Genomic DNA, 18,474 nt, shown 5'->3' on the forward strand with positions numbered 1-18,474 from the left:
CTTTGTTCAAGACACAGTCTGAAAAGGTTGATTTTGAGTAATTTTTCCTGTGGTCTTAGTGCTTTCGTGTGGGAGTGGATTTTCAGAGGTTGGTCCCTCCTCACCCCAGAAGAGCTTCTGTGCTACCTTTCCTGTTATTGTCCTACTTCTCCCCAGTGGGAGTGAAGAGTGCAAGTGTTGCCTTGGGTGGATTAACACAGAACCCATATGCAAGATGGAAAATAGATGGAAAATAGATGGACAATAGATCCAAGGGACTTGGATCATCTGGCAATGAGATGATTAGCCCCGGGCTGGGTGAGTGTGTGGAAAAACAGGAAGACCAATCAGTGAACGGTTTTGCATCCCTGGTTAGGAGAATAAGGCTACCGATGCCTACAGTTTTGAATTCTACATCGGGGAACAATTCTCTACTGTTGGAAAGGGAAGCTGCACGGTCATGGTGTACTGAATACCCTGGAGCGACGAGGGCTGTTCGAGGGGGACGAGCTAATGCAGTTGGTGGTGTAGGACCTGAGCTCCGTGGAGGCGGGGCAGGTCACTGGTCAGGTCTGGGAGCCGCGCTGAAAGCTGACCCCGTGGGGACGCAGTCACCCTCTGAGACGGGTCTGGCAAGGCAGAGAGTCCTAGGACTGGACGAGGTGCTGTGTTCACAGCGATGAACTAGACATCAAGCAGCCTCTTGACAAGCAAAGACAGTGGAGAGAGAGGTACAACAGACCATGAGACGCACGGAGGACACAGGCCTCAAGTGTCAGAATCTCCGATGATGTGATTTGAAAGCAGGATGTGTAGTGTCCGTTGTGAGTCTCCCGAAGTAGGTCAGATTGCAAACGGACACATGGTGTTTGCCGTTTCAGCAGCCACTGCAGGCGTGACTCTGAGTTCCTTACAGTTCTTACAGTTATTCCTGTTCTCAAGGGTGAGATCAAGCTCGTCTTCCCGTAGCCTTTCCAGAGGGCCTGCCTGCACCCTGGAGCTGGAGACGGAGCCCCGAGGAAGGCTGAAATGTGGGGACTGTGGGGACTGACAGACAGGAAAACACAGAGCAGTCGGTAAATTGCGTGGCAATGAGCATGGAAGGGGGCAGGGGAAGCCTGTGCTGGGCGACACTTTGTTCAGAGACCAGGGAGCAGAGGCCTGGGGCAGTGCTGGGGAGCAGGGCAGCCAGAGCAGAAAGCACCAGAGCGAAGGCAAGTGCGGGGGTGAGCACGGGCCCCAGAGCCCACAGCGTCCAGTGTGGGCAGGTGCTCAGGGCAGCAGAGGCGGGCACCAGGGCCAGAGCGGAGGTGGGCGTGGGAATGCAGGATGACTCTGGCTTCTACCTGCAGTGGCCTCCGGAGCCAAGCGGGGACGTGATGGGCTCTGCACTTCACGGGGCTCAGTGTGGCTGCTGTGTGAACGGACAGGAGAGGGGGACAGCGGGACAACAGGTGCATTTTTTCTAAGCTGAGGGTCTGGTATTGCAGTGTAGGGGCTGTGAGCATCTGTCCCGTTAGCAGAGCCAAGCGGGAGCCGTCGGAGCTGGTGGCAGGATGCGACGGGACATGGAGGGATGTGGAGGGGGGATGGCAGGAGCAAGCAGGTCGCCAGGGCCTAGCAGGGAGATGAAGCTGGTTGTCAGGCCGCCGGTGGCAGCTGAAGAGCCGACCTCAACCCCTCAGGGGCCATGGGTCACTTTGGGGAGGGTCCTTCCTGACCCTTAGGAACCTACATTCTTGCTTTGTCCCTCTACCTCCTTCACAGTGGGAGATGGGGCTCGACCACGTGACGGACCCACGTCTGTTTCTCAGGGTGCTCGGGGAGAGGAGGCACCTGGCTCTGGCCCCACCCCAGCATTCAGCTAGCGGGGTGACCAGCACTAACTCCCGTGGTCACACTGAGGGTACAGGTGTCACCTCAGCTTCCCAGCCGAGCTGAGCCCTTGGGGGGGGGGGCAGTGGGCAACGGACCTGCCAGGACCCAGCAAGGGGGCCACCGCCTGTCTGAGGGACCCGAGTGCAATGCCCGCCACCTCGGTTCCCCTGAGGCTTCCTGCTGCCCTCAGTGCCACCAAGTCTGGGAGCAGCCAGGACGGCGGCTTCTGTTGCTGGTGGAGCTGCACGTGGTGTGGGGTCAGGAGGTCACCCAGGCCTCCTAGGAGCTGCGGGCTTGGCAGGGAACCCCCTTGACCCTGCAGGTGTGTGTGTGGGCACAGGTGACCTGGCCCCACGGTGAGCTCCCTCCTCCGTAGATAGGCCCCAGGTCCCCCTCTGCAGCCTGGAGGCCCTGGCGTGGGTGGGCACCTGGCAGCCTGACTGCGAGGGAGAGAAGCAGGAGCAGGACCAGTGAGTGTGTGTGTGTGTGTAGTGGGGGGGCGTGAGGGATCCAGGAGCCAGCGCCGCTGTCCCTGTGGGAGACGGTGGGTCTGAGTCCTGGGGTCCAAGCCCCCAGCATTCATCCCACACAGAACCGGCCTCTCCTCTGTCTCGTGCTCGCCCTTTCCTGCATGTCTCCCCCCTTCCCAGAATACACACGGGTCATGCAGCTTCCCCACGGCTTAGTACGCTGGAGCAGAGTCCAGCGCGCTACCCCCCAGGCCACCTGCATCATCTCCAGCATCCGGCACGGCTCCCGCTGCACCTGCCGCTGCCCTGGCCCCTGCAGGACCTCCAGCCACCAGCCCGCCTGTCTACTCGCCTCCTCCAGGCCGCCGTCTGCTGCTGCACGGCTGGCTCCCCTTTCAGCTGCCCCTCTGGCCATGCCCCGCACGCCGCCCCAGCCCTGTGCTCCGTGGTACTCGCCTCCCTTTGATTTTATGCCACTTTTTCACAAGATGGCCTTGCTGCCTGCGTCACTGTGTGTCTGCGCCCCAGCTAGACGGGATTGCCCGGGCTGCCGACCATCACACCCTGCACAGCCTGACCGGCTCTAGGGGCCTGTTCTCTGCAGACATGGGTGGATTTGGCCTGTGGGTGCTCCTCCCACTGCTTTGGGCCCCTCCCCGCAGGGGCGGGGCCGCAAGCCTTTCCGGAGCCACTGGGCGACAGCCAGGTTTCTACTCCCAGGCCGCGGGGCTTCTGCCTCCACTGCCGCTGCTGCCCCCGTGGGAGAGCAGCGCAGAGGAGACGTGGCCGCACCGCTCCAGTGAGACTTCACGGGGGGATGCTAAAACTTGAGTTTCTTATCATTGTCAGTGGTTTTTTGCAACCATTTAAAGACATTAAAAAAAAAGAAGCAGAATTCTTAACTCACAGACCACACAAAAACAGGCACAGGCCTGCTTTGGCCGCTGGAGCCACAGTCCGCAGGCTGTGCCCTACGGGGTCCACGTGAGAACAACCACTTTGGTCGGCAGCTCCCTTGGTACTGGCTGCATGACTCGCATGTCCCCCCGGGCCCCAGGGGGTTAGCCCGGGACAAGCACGGAAGCCCCCCACGGGCTGTCCACGCTGCACCCCGTGCAGCCCGCCTGCCGCGAGGTCCTCCTGGGAGGCTGGACGCACGAGGGCAGCTCCTCGGAGGGCAGCAGGCCAGCTGCCACCTGGAGGCTCTGAACAGACACGGGGATGGGGACTATCACCCGCTGAGGGAGCAACGGGGACAAAGCCTGGAGGAGAGGCCGCAGGGACGGCGGCCCGCGGGGGTGTCAGGGAACGTGGGTTGTCGTAGGAAGACGCGTCCATCTGCTAGGCCGTGAGGCTCCACTCAGTGCTGGGCGCCGGGCCACACGGGCCGCAGGGGACGCTTGGCACCGTCCCCGCCCTGTCGCACGGGCCGGCAGAGGGGCCTCGCCATCAGGTAGCGGTGGAGTTGCCAGAAGGCGGTGCCCGCGCATGATGAGTGGATCAATGTCAAGTGAGAGGGAGGCGTCCGGGGCGCCCGCGCTCGCCCAGCCCTGGCCCATGTCCATCAGTGGCTCAGATGGAGGCGTAACAGGCCCGCTGGTCAAATCTGCAGATCAAAGCTCGGAGGGCCAGCTAATGTGCCGCAGGAAATACTCCGGGTACAAAACGCTCCTTGACAAGCTGCAACGATGAACGACAGACTGAGGTGGACGGGAGGGAAGTCAGCAAAGTTCAGCGCAAAGTCCTCCTCTCCAGTTAAAAAAAAAAAAAGCAACCACAGCCTCATATGTGTGAGCAGACACAGGAGGGGAGGGCAGGCCGGGCTGAGGATGCAGCCTGCGGCTTGTTCCCTGGGCTGGGAACCCAGCCCCACGGCAGGGCCGTGCCAGGCAAGGGGGGGCACGTGCATGGCCCACGGGGTCCCGCAGCGTCCGGGTGTCACACCTCCTTCCAGGGGGTGCTGGCCGGAGGGGGGCGTGCGGGGCACAGTGGCCGGGGCCCTGTGCATGTGGGAAGGGCAGCCTGCAAGTCCGATGGAAGAGGTCAGCCTGTTGAGGAAGGGTCCCCAGAGCCCCAGCACCCGGCAGGCGGCAGGAGAACTGCTTGGCAGAGGTGACAGGGAGGCAGATTCTTGGCTGAATGTAAGGACAGGCGTTCTGACAAGAGCTGGTAACTGTGGCGCAGGCTGCCTCCCGGGGTAGCCACCGAGCTGCAGTGGGGGGGCCGGAGCTGGCCGGCCATCTGTCGGGCGCCCCAGAGCGCCTCCTCTTGGCAGACAGACTCGCAGGGAGGGCTCGTCCACCCCCATTTCACAGACGGGACAGCAGAGGCAGGAGGGGCGCACCCTGTGCTCTGGATCCAGGTTCTCTGAGAACTTGGGGATCAGCTCCTGGAAGTCTTCCCTTGGGGCAGAGATGAGGCTTACTTAGGACGTGTAAAAGGGGAACGAGTGAGCGTCTCGGGGTTTGGAGTGTGAAAGATGGACTGAGCACGTCTGTCCTCTCTCTGAGCCGGGGTCCAAACGGGAGATGCATGTCATCGGATGACAGCGCCAGCCTCCTCCCCAGGTCAGGTCTAGAGCGTGAGGTTTGGAAGGACATTGGGGGCCAGCCGCTACTTTTCCTCAAGTGACAGGGACACCTGGAAAACGGGCGTCCTCTCCAGGGGCGAGCTGCGCTGGCCTTGGCATGGAGGGTCACCCGTGTGAACCCGCCATGCCCACTGCTCCCCACGGCCAGTGGGGAGAGCGGAAGGCCCAGGCCCTGGGTATCCCCGCTGTGGCTTGGCCAAGTCTGGCTTTCTGAGGAGCAGGGGGAGGAGGGAGGAAGGCGGGAGGGCTCCTGCCTGTGTCTCTGGGGGGGTGAGCGTCCCAGCTCTATACGTAGGGATGGACCCAGGTCTCTCCACTGGTCCCACATAGGCGTGTCCTCAGGGGCTCCACCGTGCGTGTGTGTGCAGACTGGGGGGACCCAGGACATGCCAGGATCGGAGGAGGAGGAGGGGGAGGAGGAGGGGAAGGAAGAGGAGGAGGACGGAGAGTCAGCACTTGTAGTCAAGGCAGGTGGAGCCCAACCTAAGGAGTGGGTATCTTCAAGCCCGTGACAGGTCAGCTGAGGAAGGAGGTGATGGGGAGGGACGGTGACTGCAGGGGGACACTTGGCTGCTGGGGGCAGGGAGCGCAGGTGAGGGACAGAGCACCTGCAGCAGAGCCCCTGTGCCCCCAGTGACGCTGCCCCTGGAGGAGGTCTGGGCGGCAGGTGGCAGGGTGGGTGCGGGCCTGGGTGTCCAGGGGCTGGGCACGCTTGCCACCGTGTCCCTACCCCGCGACGGGGGTGGACTGACCCCTCGGTGCCACGGGAGCCCGGGCCGCGGCTGCAGCTGTGCAGGCCTCCGTCCCAGCAAGCGCGCTCAGGTGCAGCCAGCGGAGTTGGACCCCGGGAGGAGAGAGCCGCGGGTTTTCTTTTCTTTCGGTTTTATTCACAAGGGAAAGAAAACTTCAATGTGGATTTTAATTTTTCTCTGGGAACGTTGGAGGGAGTCTTGCAGCTCCGAGGAGGGAGAGCTCATTGAAACGTCCCTGCAGACTGGCCGAGGACAGGCAGGGACAAGGTCCTGGAGGAGAGGCGCCCCGGCCGGGGGACGCTGGGGCCTGGAAGTGCCCCCAGGGGCAGGGCATCGGAGCTGGGGGTTCAGATCTCGGCCGTGCCTCTCACCACCCCGGGGACCTGCGAACTTCTCTGTCACCTGCCCCATGGTTATCCCGCTCGGGGGGCAGGGATCGGGACAGCGCCTGCCCCGCAGAGCTGCCCGGGGACACGGTGGGTGCATACTCTGTGGGCAGTGCCGGCTGGGCCCCAAAGCAAGTGAGGCTGCTCTGTCAGAGAACTGGCAGGCGGGTTTACCTCAGCAGGGAAGGGTTTTTTTTTTTTCTACTGTTGTTGTTTTTCCTTTTTTTGAATGTTTAAAGTAGTAACAGTTGATTTAAAAACATCCAGAAAACACAGAACTTCACACCCCGCCCTAAACATATTCCTGCAAGTGATCATTGTTAACAAGGAGGTGTGGATTCTTTTTTTTTTCTTAGTCACATATTAACACACACACCTTTTTCTTTCTTTCTTTCTTTTTTTTTTTTTAAGCAAAGTGGCATCAAAACAAACCTGTTGTGCTTTCTGGCTCCGTTGTGTGCAGAAGGCAGACGTGCCCATGGGTCATGGATGCAGACGCACCTGCCTCTGCCTGCGACCCTTGCGTTTTCTTTTTTTTTTTAAAGATTTTTATTTATTTGTTCATGAGAGACACACAGAGAGAGAGAGAGAGACACACAGAGAGACAGACAAAGAGACGGGCAGAGGGAGAAGGAGGCTCCATGCAGGGTGCCCGACGCGGCACTCGATCCCGGGACCCCAGGATCACGCCGTGGGCCGAAGGCAGCGCTAAACCCCTGAGCCACCAGGGCTGCCCCCATTTTCAATTGTTTGTATTAAAACCAGTGTTAAACAACAACAACAACAACAACAACAAAAAACAAAACAGTGTTGCCATGAGTGTGCGGACATGCTCACCTTGGAGCGCCGTGTTTCCGTAGGATGGACTCGGCCCAGCCGGGCTCCCGTCGCTTATGTGTTAGCGTGTGGTTATGAAAAACACGCCTTTCCAAAAACATTTCCCAGTTTATGTTTCCACCAAAAAATGAAGAGTAGCCAATTCCCCACCTTCCTTTTCAGTGTTAACCGTGGTGCAGTTGTTCTGGGCTTGCAATATATTAAAACGTCTTTTGTTTTAGCTTGCATGGATTTGTTCATTTTGAGGTTGAATTAGGGAGTCATTTTCCATATTACTTAAAAGGCAGGAAGCCGGGACGCCTGGGTGGCTCAGCGGTTGAGCATCTGGCTTCGGCTCAGGGCGTGACCCCAGGGTCCTGGGATCGAGTCTTGCATCGGGCTCCTTGCTCAGCAGGGAGCCTGCCTCTCCCTCTTTCCACTCCTCCCCCACCCATTCTCTCTCCCCCCCCCCCAGACAAATAAGTAAAATCTTTAAAAAATAATAATAAAAAGGCAAGAAGCCCTAACTTCGAGTGGAATCCCATAGAGACACAGACACTTGGAGGGAAAAAGCAGAACCAAGGGGGCGGGGGCAGGTACGGCAGGTGGGGTGGCCACCTAGCTGGAAACAGAGGCCACAGGTGCAAAGAGACCGTCTGAGGGGGAGGCCGGGGGTCCCCGGCAGGTGCACAAGGCGGGGCCAGGAGCCTCCTCTGCAGTTCCGGATGGCCGTCTGGCTCCTTGCGACGGGTCGTCGGCAGGCGAGTGGGGCTCGGGGCCCTCTGGCCAGTGTCCCCCAGGAGAACTTTCTGCTGTCCACACGCTGCAGGGGTGCAGGGCTGCAGGCACCGCTCCTCCTCCCTGTCCCCTTCCCGTGTGGGAGGACGCAGCTGGAGCTCTCCACCCCCCTTTGCAGCACAGTGAAAGCGAGCACACGTGCCAAGCACAGGCTGGCTGTAGGGGCCACCCTGGGCTGCGGGCAGGCCCCAGAGCTGACGGGCTGTGCCCTCCTCCACGTCTGGGGGAGACGCTCTGGCCGACTCAGTGCGCTGCAGCATCCTTATCCCCCACACTGCGCACGCTCCCTGCAGGATGGATTCCAGGGGTTCCCAGGCCGGATCCCGGGCCCACACCCATGCCCTGGTCACAGCGACCCTAGAGGCAGCCCCCAACAGAGCCGAGGAGGGGCTGCCGCCAGCGGATGCTCAGCGCCATCTCCTCCCTGTCGCCTCTCTCCAGCTGCTGCTGCCGCCTGCCCCTCATCATCCCCGCGGCTGCTGGCCCCAGAGACCAGCCTCACCGAGGGCTTCAGAGGGCCTGCCTGCCCTTCGGGAGCCTCAGAAAGGAATCCTCCCCAAATCTTCAAGTCCCACCTGGTCCAGGCTGTTGGACAGGGAAAAAAAAAAGCGTCCCTTTCGACCAAAGCCTGCTGGTCCCTCCTGCTGGTGGCGACACTGAATCTAGGACCTCCACCTGCCGAGTCAGGAGAGAGCCACCTCTGCTGGGATGCTGAGCGTGCTCGGGGACGACCCCAGGGCGCCCACCCCTAGGGGGTTCTAGTCCCAAACGCTCTGTCCTGTTCCCCACACTCAGCCCCCTCTCTTCTCTGGGCACCCACTCTCCCATGGCCCGCGCTGGCGTGGGTGGTGTGTAGAGATGTGGGGCGGAAGCCACAAAATGCAGGCCATTGTGACTCCCATTTCTTCCTGAACCACGGGGTCTCAGGCTCGTTAGGATGATTGTGCCATTCTTTTTTTTTTTTTTTTTTTTTTAAGATTTTATTTATTTATTTATGAGACAGAGAGGCAGAGACACAGACAGAGGGAGAAGCAGGCTCCCTGCTTCCCCCGACGGGGGGGGGGGGGGGGGACCAGGCCCCGGGCCGAAGGCCATGCCAAACCGCTGAGCCCCCGGGCTGCCCAATTGTGCCGTTTCCATTAGAAAAAGTGAGTTCTGTGAGGTTTCAGGACCTCAGCGTGTCTGCTGACTCTGGGTGCACCCGCCTGCACCTGAAACCAGCCCGAGGGGGCAGGGCCACCCCAGGGTGGAGACCTCTGCGTGGGTTCCGAGCCCTCCTGCCAAACGGCAGAGGTTCTTCAGCGCGGCCACCGTCTGTCCACCGGCTCGTCCACTCCCTCTTCGAACAGGTGAAGGCCACGCTCTCGGGCCCATCAGCCGCCGGCTTCCTCATGGCCGGTCCATATCGTGCCCAGGAGGAGGCCATGGTCCGTGGAAACCACAAGCACTGCCTTGTCCCTGATGGGAGTCCCACCTGTGCCACTTGCACCTGGCGATGTTCCCTTGATGGGACGCCTTCTGCTTCTCAAAGCGTCTCTTGTACGTGCTCTGCCCAAATCAGGATCAGGGACAGCAGAGTTGGGTCATCACGTCCCCGAGTCTCATTTCATCCAGAAGCATCCCTCCGCCTTTCTTTGGGTGGGAGGGGGATGGGCTTTTTTTTTTTTTTTAAGATTTTTATTTATTTATTCATGAGAGACACAGAGAGAGAGGGAGAGAGAGGCAGAGACACAGGCAGAGGGAGAAGCAGACTCCACGTAGGAAGCTCGATGCGGGACTCGATCCTGGGACCCAGGGTCACGCCCCAGGTCGAAGGCAGGTGCTAAACCGCTGCGCCACCCACGGATCCCCGGGGACGGCTTTTTAAGCTCCCGTCATGCAGCTGTCAGGTCACTGGACATGAAGCTTCTTTCAGTTTGGCCAACTGCTTCCCTTCTGGGTTAACGTGAGCTGGAGAAGGGATTTGGTTTCTGTTCACAACCAGGAGCCACAAAACATCTGGTCGTACCACGTCCCCGTGTCAGGGTCATGAGCGGGATGTGTGCATGGGCCTGACCCCACCACCTCACCGTCCCCCGGCCCCCTGGCCTAGCCCGGGAGCACCTGGTGGTGATGGTGCCCTGCATACGCTGGTTCGCGGTGACTCTGCGATTCCATGACTTCGTCCTGAAGGCACAACCTGGCGTGCTATAAAGAAGTCTTTCATCAGACCCTTAGTTACCCTGGAAGGTTCTTCATGAGGAAAAACAAGGTCAATTTTGATTCTTCCTCCCCTTTATCATCAATTTTCCAAGACATGAGTGGGTCTCTTAGCAACCTCCAGGATTTGAGTTTGTTTTTGAGCGTCCTTATGAAAGCCTTTCAATCAATGCCAGCCACAGCCTCTTTGATGCAGAAAGTGTCTCCTTCGCCCCCGTGTCCCTCCGATGCTGCCACCGCCGCAGGGAACGGGGCCAGCTCCGTCAGCTCCCGGCAGAGCCGCATCCCCCAGGCTCGTTTGCCAAGCTCTTGCCAGAGACCTGGACTTAGCTGTTTTGCAGAAAAGTCTTAATTCCCTCCAGCAGGGAAGAATGTTTGGAGAAAATAATGTGAGTCCACAGGTGTTTGCTGCTCTCAGCTGACCAAGCTTCTGGGCACTTTTACTAAGAAATACAGATAAGCTATACTTTTAAAGGGAAAAAATTATTAGTTTATACTATTTCCGATCTGGATTTAAGGCCACTGGGTTTCCTGGAACTTCTTTTGTCTTATGCTGGCACCTGTTTTCTCTGGTGCCTGTGAAGTCCTAACTCCACTGATATCCTTGTAATTACTACTTGTTTCCATTACACAAATATCCATAAGATAGTTTCAAAATAACAATATTGCTTCTAACAACAGGACTTCTGACAGCCGCTCGTTTATACTTAGGATATATTCTTCTAGGGAGGTACAGTCAAAATACCGAATTTAAAGTCGATTATAATAATAATTTTTTTTCTGTGTGTGCCACTAACTTGAATTATAGTTTATTGCAGGTTGGTTCAAATTACTACAGTCTTATTTTCTCTCTAATTTGATCTTTAGGAATTATTTAAAGAGGTAATGCTTTCAAAATCAAATTTTTTCTTTAAAAAAAAGGCATTTCAGCAATGTCTCTCTTTTTTCCCTCTGGAGTCCTTCCTCCCCCATAAGTGACCACTTTAAATCACATTTGATTTATTGTTTCATTTGTTTTCTTCCATTCTTTTGCCATTTCTTTTTTTTTTTTTTTTTTTTTTAAATTTTTTTTTTTTTTTTAATTTTTATTTATTTATGATAGTCACAGAGAGATAGAGAGAGGCAGAGACACAGGCAGAGGGAGAAGCAGGCTCCATGCACCGGGAGCCCGACGTGGGATTCGATCCCGGGTCTCCAGGATCGCGCCCTGGGCCAAAGGCAGGCGCCAAACCGCTGCGCCACCCAGGGATCCCTCTTTTGCCATTTCTACGGGAAAAAAAAATAACTTTTTTAGAGCATTGGGGTTTTTTTCTATTTTTTTGTTCTATTTTTATTTTAATTTAATAATGTATCTTGGGAGGAATTCCCAACTAGCATAGAGAATTATTTCTTAACTCTTGTATCTCTGAATGGCTCTCTGTTGTGTGCATGCCTCAAAATTGACTCAGTAAGCCCCTACGACGGGCATTTGGGATCATTCCAGCCTTTCACTTTTGTTAATAATATCTCACTGAATGAGGGGTGCCTGGGTGGCTCAGCCAGCTGGACGTCTGTCTGATTCCCGGTTTCGGCTCAGGTCACGATTTCAGGGTCATAAGATCGAGCCCCGCGCTGGGCTCTGTGGTTAGCATTGAGTTTGCCCGAGGTTCTCTGTCTCCCTCTGCCCCTCTCTTGCCAAGTGAATAAAATATTTTTTAAAAAAGTCTCACTGAATGATTACAGGATAATTGTAAGAGAATGGCGTGACCTGACTGATGCTTTAAACAATCATCCTGCTTGCTGTGTGGTGTCTCCAGTGAGGATAAATCAGAGATCGGGAGCCGGGCCAGGCGGCTACTGCTGGAGCCCAAGCAGGATGGTGGCTGGGATCAGCCACCTACTGCTGCTGGCGGCAGCGACGGGGTGTAGTGTCCAGACTACGGTGACATTTAAGAGGAAGCATCAATCAGTGGCATGACTCAGGAGACCGAGAGGAACACCCACCCTTGGTTCTTGCAGCTAATGCCCCTGGCCATCTCGGTCCCTCGGCCACACAGCAGGGCTCGGTGTCTGCGTCTTCTCTTTCCTGAGCCCAGGACCTGCACGCATCTCCCTGTTTGCTGGCCGACGAGAGAAGGCCCAGGCTGATTAAGGAAGAGACGTCCTTTGCCCACATTAAACGTGACTTTTCTATTACTACACAAAATGTTCACCCTCTCTGCCTGCAGGAGCTGGGTTTGCATTCACCTCCCGGGACAGCAGGGCCCCGAGGACAGTGGGTGGGCGTTTGCCTTAAGCCTCCCGATGACAGAGTTCACCCCAGAGTAAAAGGAGGCCTGGCCCCAGGACCCCTGTTGTGCCTGTCATGGTGGATTAGCCAGCTGGCTGCCAGGATTTGTGCTCCTTCCCGCAAATTCCAGCGCATCACCTGGCCCACCGCATTTCACCTGTGTGTTTGACGGGCTTTGGCCCCCACTAGACACCAGGAAGGGGCGGGGCGGGGTGTCTCCCGCTGTTGGCACAGAGCAAGCACACAGTGGCTGCAGAGGAGACAAAGCAAAACAAGACAAAAAAAAAAAAAAACACAGAAATGCAAAGGGTGGGACTTTAGGATAAAAGAATTTTTATAGATTATTTTTAGGTAAGTGAATAGAAACAAGAATTCATTTGAGAACAACAGGCTGATTACTGCAGAAGCCAAGAGAGAAGCACAGTGTGAAAACAGAACTCCCGACCTCCTGGCAGCATCGGATCGGCCGCTGTCCCAGGAAGGAAGCTTCCAGCTCACAGGGAGGGGTTGGAAGCAGCTGGAAACGCAGGCCTCACGGGGTCTCAGGGCGGGCCAGGGATGGCTCTGGAGCGGGGAGCCAGGTGGTGCAGCAGCCGTGTGGGATGGAGGGGATTGGGGCCTGTGGGATCACTCATCTTCACACTGCGGAGGTGACAATGGGCCCGGGCTGGGGCCCAGGAGCGTACAAGTCCGAGCCGGCTGCAATCCCCGGAGCTGCTCCCCGTGCTGAACGGGTGGGAGGGGTGGAGAAGGGCTCACCTTCCAGCTGCACCCGTGGGAGTCACCGCAGCATAAGGGCGCCGGGCACCGCTGCCTCCTGGCTCTCCTCCTGTCCTTCCCTCCCGGCCAGGACACAGCGGGGGAGGGCAACAGGGCCTGGGGGGTGGGCACAGTGTGCCCAGGAGGGGGCTGCACCCAGAGAGACCCCAGGACTTCTCGGGGTCTTGGCAGTGAGGCCGCAGCCCTGTGCCGGGTCCCCATAAGCACGCGGTGCACAGACTGGAAACACTCTTCGGGCATCGAGAATGGGGGGTGTTCGTGGCCCCGAGAAGTAGGTACTATTCCCAGTGTCCTTTTACAGAAGGAGCAAGCGAGGGAAAGCGGGGTGCGCCTGGCCGGGCCCGAGCGTCTGCGGGGGGATGGCTCGGCCTGCACCCCCCTGAGGGTAACCACGGCGGCTCACGGCTCCCGACCTGTGACGGGTGATGAAGCAAACCCAACGGGCCAGAGCCCTTGGATGAGCTCATTGGGGGTTTAATGAGGTGTCTTTGGAGATGCCTCTGGAGCCAAGTCACAAAGGCTTCTGGAACCGTCCCGGCCTCAGGGCTTCTGTGCAGGATCCACGTCCCCCCTCAGAGAGCCACCCACCCCACGTGCCTGTCCTCCCTTCCAGACAGGCAGGTGCCCAGGACCGTGCAGAGGGCAGTCCTCCAACTCTGTGCCCGCATGGTCCCTGCACAGAGCCCAGCAGCGGCCATGGCTGAGTCTGGGGCCCGTGCCACCTCGCTCGGGCCTCAGCAGCAGGTGACCTCAGCTGCTTTGGCCACTCGAGGGGCTGTGATGAGGCCAGAATTGGGCCAGAGGACAGCTCCTGGGTCCCTGGGGAAGATGAGTGATGCCCTGTCTGGGAGAACTCGAGGTCCAGTAGGCCAGATACTTGGAACAGATCACGTTCCCGACGTGTTGGGCTCCTGTGCTTTGTGCCTCTGCATGCAGCGTGCATGGGCTGAATTAGCTAGGCCTGCACACATCCTATCACTGCCCCGTTGCCCTGCCTCTGCCTATCTCCCCAAACTCAAAAATCCCTCATTCGCCAGCCCCCCTGCTTTCCCACCAAGCGTGCTCTGTTCTCTGGGAAACACACACCCTGGGCTCCCAGACAAGGCACCCAGCCTCTCTTCTGTCCCCATCGGGCCCGTGCCTGTTCCGGTCTGGAGCCCAGCACAGCCTCACCTGCTCCAGGAAGCCTCTCCCAGCCCGTCCAGTCTGTTCTGACGTGGCTGCTTCCTGGAGCCCTGGACCCTTGCATAGGAGGGGAGCCGAGAAGCAGCTGGACACCCACGCTCATGGTCTGCACTTCCAGCAGCCCCGGGGAGCAGGAAGGGGAGGGACCATCTCCCAGACATGTTGGCTGGACAGCACAGAGGTCTGGGAGGTCAGCTAGACTGTGGGTCACCTGGGATCCAAACACCTGTCAGACACATCCCCCTGCGGGGAGGGGGGCAGGTGGAGAGCCGGCTGCGGGCCCCCCACTGACCCCAGGGGGTGGTTCTCAGTCTCAGAAATCATCTCCCCTCTCAGACATGAGCAAGGCCCCGAGCAAGTTTTGTTTGCTTGGTTCACACCCGCTGGCTTTTACCACGGGAGAAATCAGCCCCAAGGAATGTCTACCGTGTTTGCTTATTTATGAATGCAAAGATCGCAGAAACCCCTCTCCACATAAACGTAAATAGCTGAGTTTCGATAAAAATGAAGCATGTTCTGAAACAAAGGAAGAGTCGGTGAGCGGAGTGGCATTGTTTTACATCCCTGCAAATCCCCACGGTATCAGGTTTAAGGGAAGACAGATGGGTCCCGTGTTTGCGTCTGCGCTCACGCCGTGGCAGGATGTTATTTGGGGACATGTAAGAGAAAATTCAGCCTCGTGCGGATATGTAATTGGAAACGGAAGAGTATTTTAATAGACATTTCAGATAACTATGAATATTCTTTTTTTTTTGGATATTTTTTTATGATGCTACACCCAGACTTCCCAAGCGGCAGGGAGAGCGGGTCAGGTGGGAGGCGCACGTGAAACCGTACCTTCCGCACGTGCCCACGGCTCCACAGCGTCACCCGTCGGTCATTTCGCGTGGCGTTAGGCAGAGCTTCCAAATAGCAACACATTGCCCTATCCACCAAGAAATCACAGTCTTACATCACCACTTGCCTTGTCAGGAAAGGTTTTAAATATCGGGAAGGAAAAAAATAAAAAAATTAAAAAATTAAAATAAATAAATAAATAAATAAATAAAATATTGGGAAGGTGTTGACTCTCCAAGGCAGACCCAAGTTTTCTGAAATTCTAACTTGCTTGGAAGCCTCTAACCCCATCGGGATCGAGGGCGCTGTCACTGCTCCCTGAACTCATTTTGGAGAAACATCTGTGAATACTCGGGTCTGGCCTGCGCTTCGGACGTTCTTTCCAGTAAAACTGGTGCCCGTGAAGGAGGCGGCCCGTCCGGCCGGTGACCATGAAGCCCCCTTTCCCCTGGAGTCACCTCCCTATTTCTGTGCATAACCCCAGCGCTTTGTGTCTGATTCCTCCTTTATCAGGAAAAAAAAAAAAAGTTCAGAAAGATGTGCACCCTGGGGTCAAGAGTTCATTAAAATTAATATTTTTTTTACTGCTTCATCAAGGATGTGCTTACCTAAAACTGGTGTTCTGTCCATCTGTTGTCCGTCTGTCCGCCCACCCGCTTTACTGACTGCCCCCTGCAGGTCTGTGTTGCGAGAGCGGACGGCGGCACTCATGTGTCTACAGACACGGCCGGGCCCGACACCAAGAGGTCACGAGTGTCGCTGCTGCCTTGGGGTTTGGACAGTCATGCAAACCTCAATGCGGCGAGAACGTCAAATAAATTCTTAGAAAGGTTAAGATAATGGTTGTGAGCTCATACGACCTGAAGTTTTCTCTGAGGTCCCCACAGGGCTCGGAGAACACACTTTGAGGACCCCTGCCTTGCAGGATTCTGGAGAGGGCGCGTGAGTGAGCCGCAGACCAGCACCGTTCTAGAACCCTGAGCTGTGAGGCCAGTGCCGGGCCAGCGAGAGCCAGCATCTCCCTCCCTCCCGGACTCCCTCCCTCCCTCCCCCCTCCCTGCCTCCTCCCTGCCCCCTCCCTCCCTGTCTTACTGCCTCCCTCCCTCCATCTCTCCCTCCATCTCTCCCACCCCCCCTCCCTCCTTCCCTCCATCCCCCTTCCCTCCTCTAGATACCCCATGTGCAGATGCCGGGTCTCCAGCCAGGGGTGCAGGCGATGAGCAGTGTGCCTGGAGGCCCTGTCGCCTATAGCTGCCGGCCTGGCCTCGCACAGCTTGCACCAGAGGAGGGGCTCCCTGGGGAGGCCTTCCGCGTGGCCTGCTTGGCATCCATGTCCAGCTTTGACCCTTGTCATATGAGTCAAACGCAGTGAACTCTGGGTCCTGCTTCAAGGCTGAGTCTGACGCCCCCCTCCCTCCTGACAGGGTCGGGCTCCCTCCACCTCAGCCTTGGCTCAGGCACTTTTCAGCCACAAGCATGTGATGAGTTGACACTTCAGGGTCGGGGAGGCCAGCCAGGACCTAGGGGCGGGGTGGCCGAGGGGGAAGGGACCCCGGCAGCCCTCCTGCCCTCCAGAGCCTCAGTCTTCCGTCCTGTGTGTGCAGGTGTGAACAGTGTTCACCTTTGGGGGCTGAGCGTGGGTGGAGGTAACGCCTGGTCCACGGCAGAGTCTGCCAAGACTGTGTCCCTCTCCAGTGGCGCAGCGTCCGTGCTCACAGACAAGCCTGAGAGCGCCCCGTGCAGCGAGCCAGCCAACACGGAGGAGATGGTTAATTTTGTGTTTTTCCCCCACACCGTGTTTTTTCAATGCGTTCTCTTTGAACAATTGAGATGCATTTGGTTCAGGGCCAAACAGTAACTTAGCTGAAACAGAATGTGCTTCTCGCACCCCTCCACGTCTGGCGACACAACTTGAACTCAATTAGGCCGGTTCGAGGACATGGCTCCATGTGTGTTTCATAACGTGAAGCTGGACTAAATGAAAAAGCAATCAGTATAAATATGTAAAATGGACATACTCATACACATCAGGTCATTGCTAAAATTAAAAAGCAAGCGCGCAGGTCCCCTCCATTTCCTGGTGATGCGCTGTGGGGCCATGCAGGCCTGCAGCAGGCACTAATTAAAGTTCTACAATAATGGGATCAATAGACTTGCATCACCTCGCTGAGTCTGGAAGTGGGAGGGTACTGCCCTCATGACAATGGTTAATTTTCTTTTTGGAGTTCAAAGGTATAGAGACCAGGGCCTTTTATTGATAAATTGTCAGATACCCAGGCGCACATTAATTTGCACTGGCCATCTTAGGTGAAGGGGAAATGAATGCATGCACATGGCACAATTAAATGCATTTTTCATCGCCTGTGAGCCTTGCAAGAGAAAAGGCGCTCACGGCCTTAATGAGGAGGAGGGCATCTTCCCGGCAGCCCCGTCTTCTCGGTCGGCGTGGGCGTGAAGGTCCTGCTGGGAAGATGCAGGTCCGAGGGGCTTCCTGGGGCTGTGGACATGGGTGCTGGTGTCGCTGGAGCCCTCGGCAGAGTACACCCACTGCTCACTCACCGGCTGGCACTTTGTGATCTTGGGTTCACCCTCTGGGCCTCCTCACCGGTCGGAGGTGGCAGCCAGAGCTGCTTCCTGCAGGGAAGTCCTCCAAGGAAGAGGACGCAGGCCCACGAATCCCACAAGGCTGGGCTCGGCACAGGCCCCAGCACTGCCCAAGGAAAGCTGCCCCAGCTGTCCATTGTCGCTGTCCTTGTCCTTGTGGTTGTCACTTAGAGAATTATCCAAGGGCCAAGACGTCTGAATATGCCTCCTCTGAACTTCACGGCTTCAGGAGACAGTGGCTTCCCAGCTCCGGATGAGCCCCGTCTTCGGCCAATGCACCTGTTCAAATGCCCTGATGCATGGATCCTGCCTCCATTACTAACCAACGTCTTATAAAAGACTTGATATTAAAACGTGGTATTAATCAGAGCACTGGCTGGGAATCAAGGATAATTAAGGATGGTCAACGCTCACTGTGGTCACAGGGGTGTGGAAGGGGAGCCCCCAGGCTGGCAGCCTCGGGACACCTAGCGCTGCTGTGGCCAGAGGCGAGCGGGGAGCTCTTTCTCACCGTGGACTGAGTGGCTGCCATCGTGGGGCCCAAAGGCAAGGGCACAGGTGACCTGGGGTGACGACCCATGGAGGACTCTGTGTGCAGGGCTGAGCTGTGTGTGTGTGTGTTTGTGTGTGTGCATGTGGTCATGCAAGTGTATATGGTTGTGTGTGGTTGCATTGTGTGGTTGTGTATGTGGTTGTGTGAGTGCCTATGGGTAGTTGTGTGTGCATGTGGTCATGTGTGTGTACTCATATGTGCATGGTCCTGTGTGTATGTGACTGTGGCTGTGTTGTTGTGTATGTGTGCATGGCCCCTCCTGGGTGTGTGGAGCAGAGTGTGGCCCTGGGAGTTTAGCGACCAGCAAGGGACGAGTGGCTGGACCACAGTGCCAGGTCCAGAGCAGGCCGGGGCTCCGGGAGGGGGAGGAGAGCCTCC

The sequence above is a fragment of the Vulpes lagopus genome, chromosome 5, assembly GCF_018345385.1.
Source record: "Vulpes lagopus strain Blue_001 chromosome 5, ASM1834538v1, whole genome shotgun sequence".
Lineage (NCBI taxonomy): Eukaryota > Metazoa > Chordata > Mammalia > Carnivora > Canidae > Vulpes > Vulpes lagopus.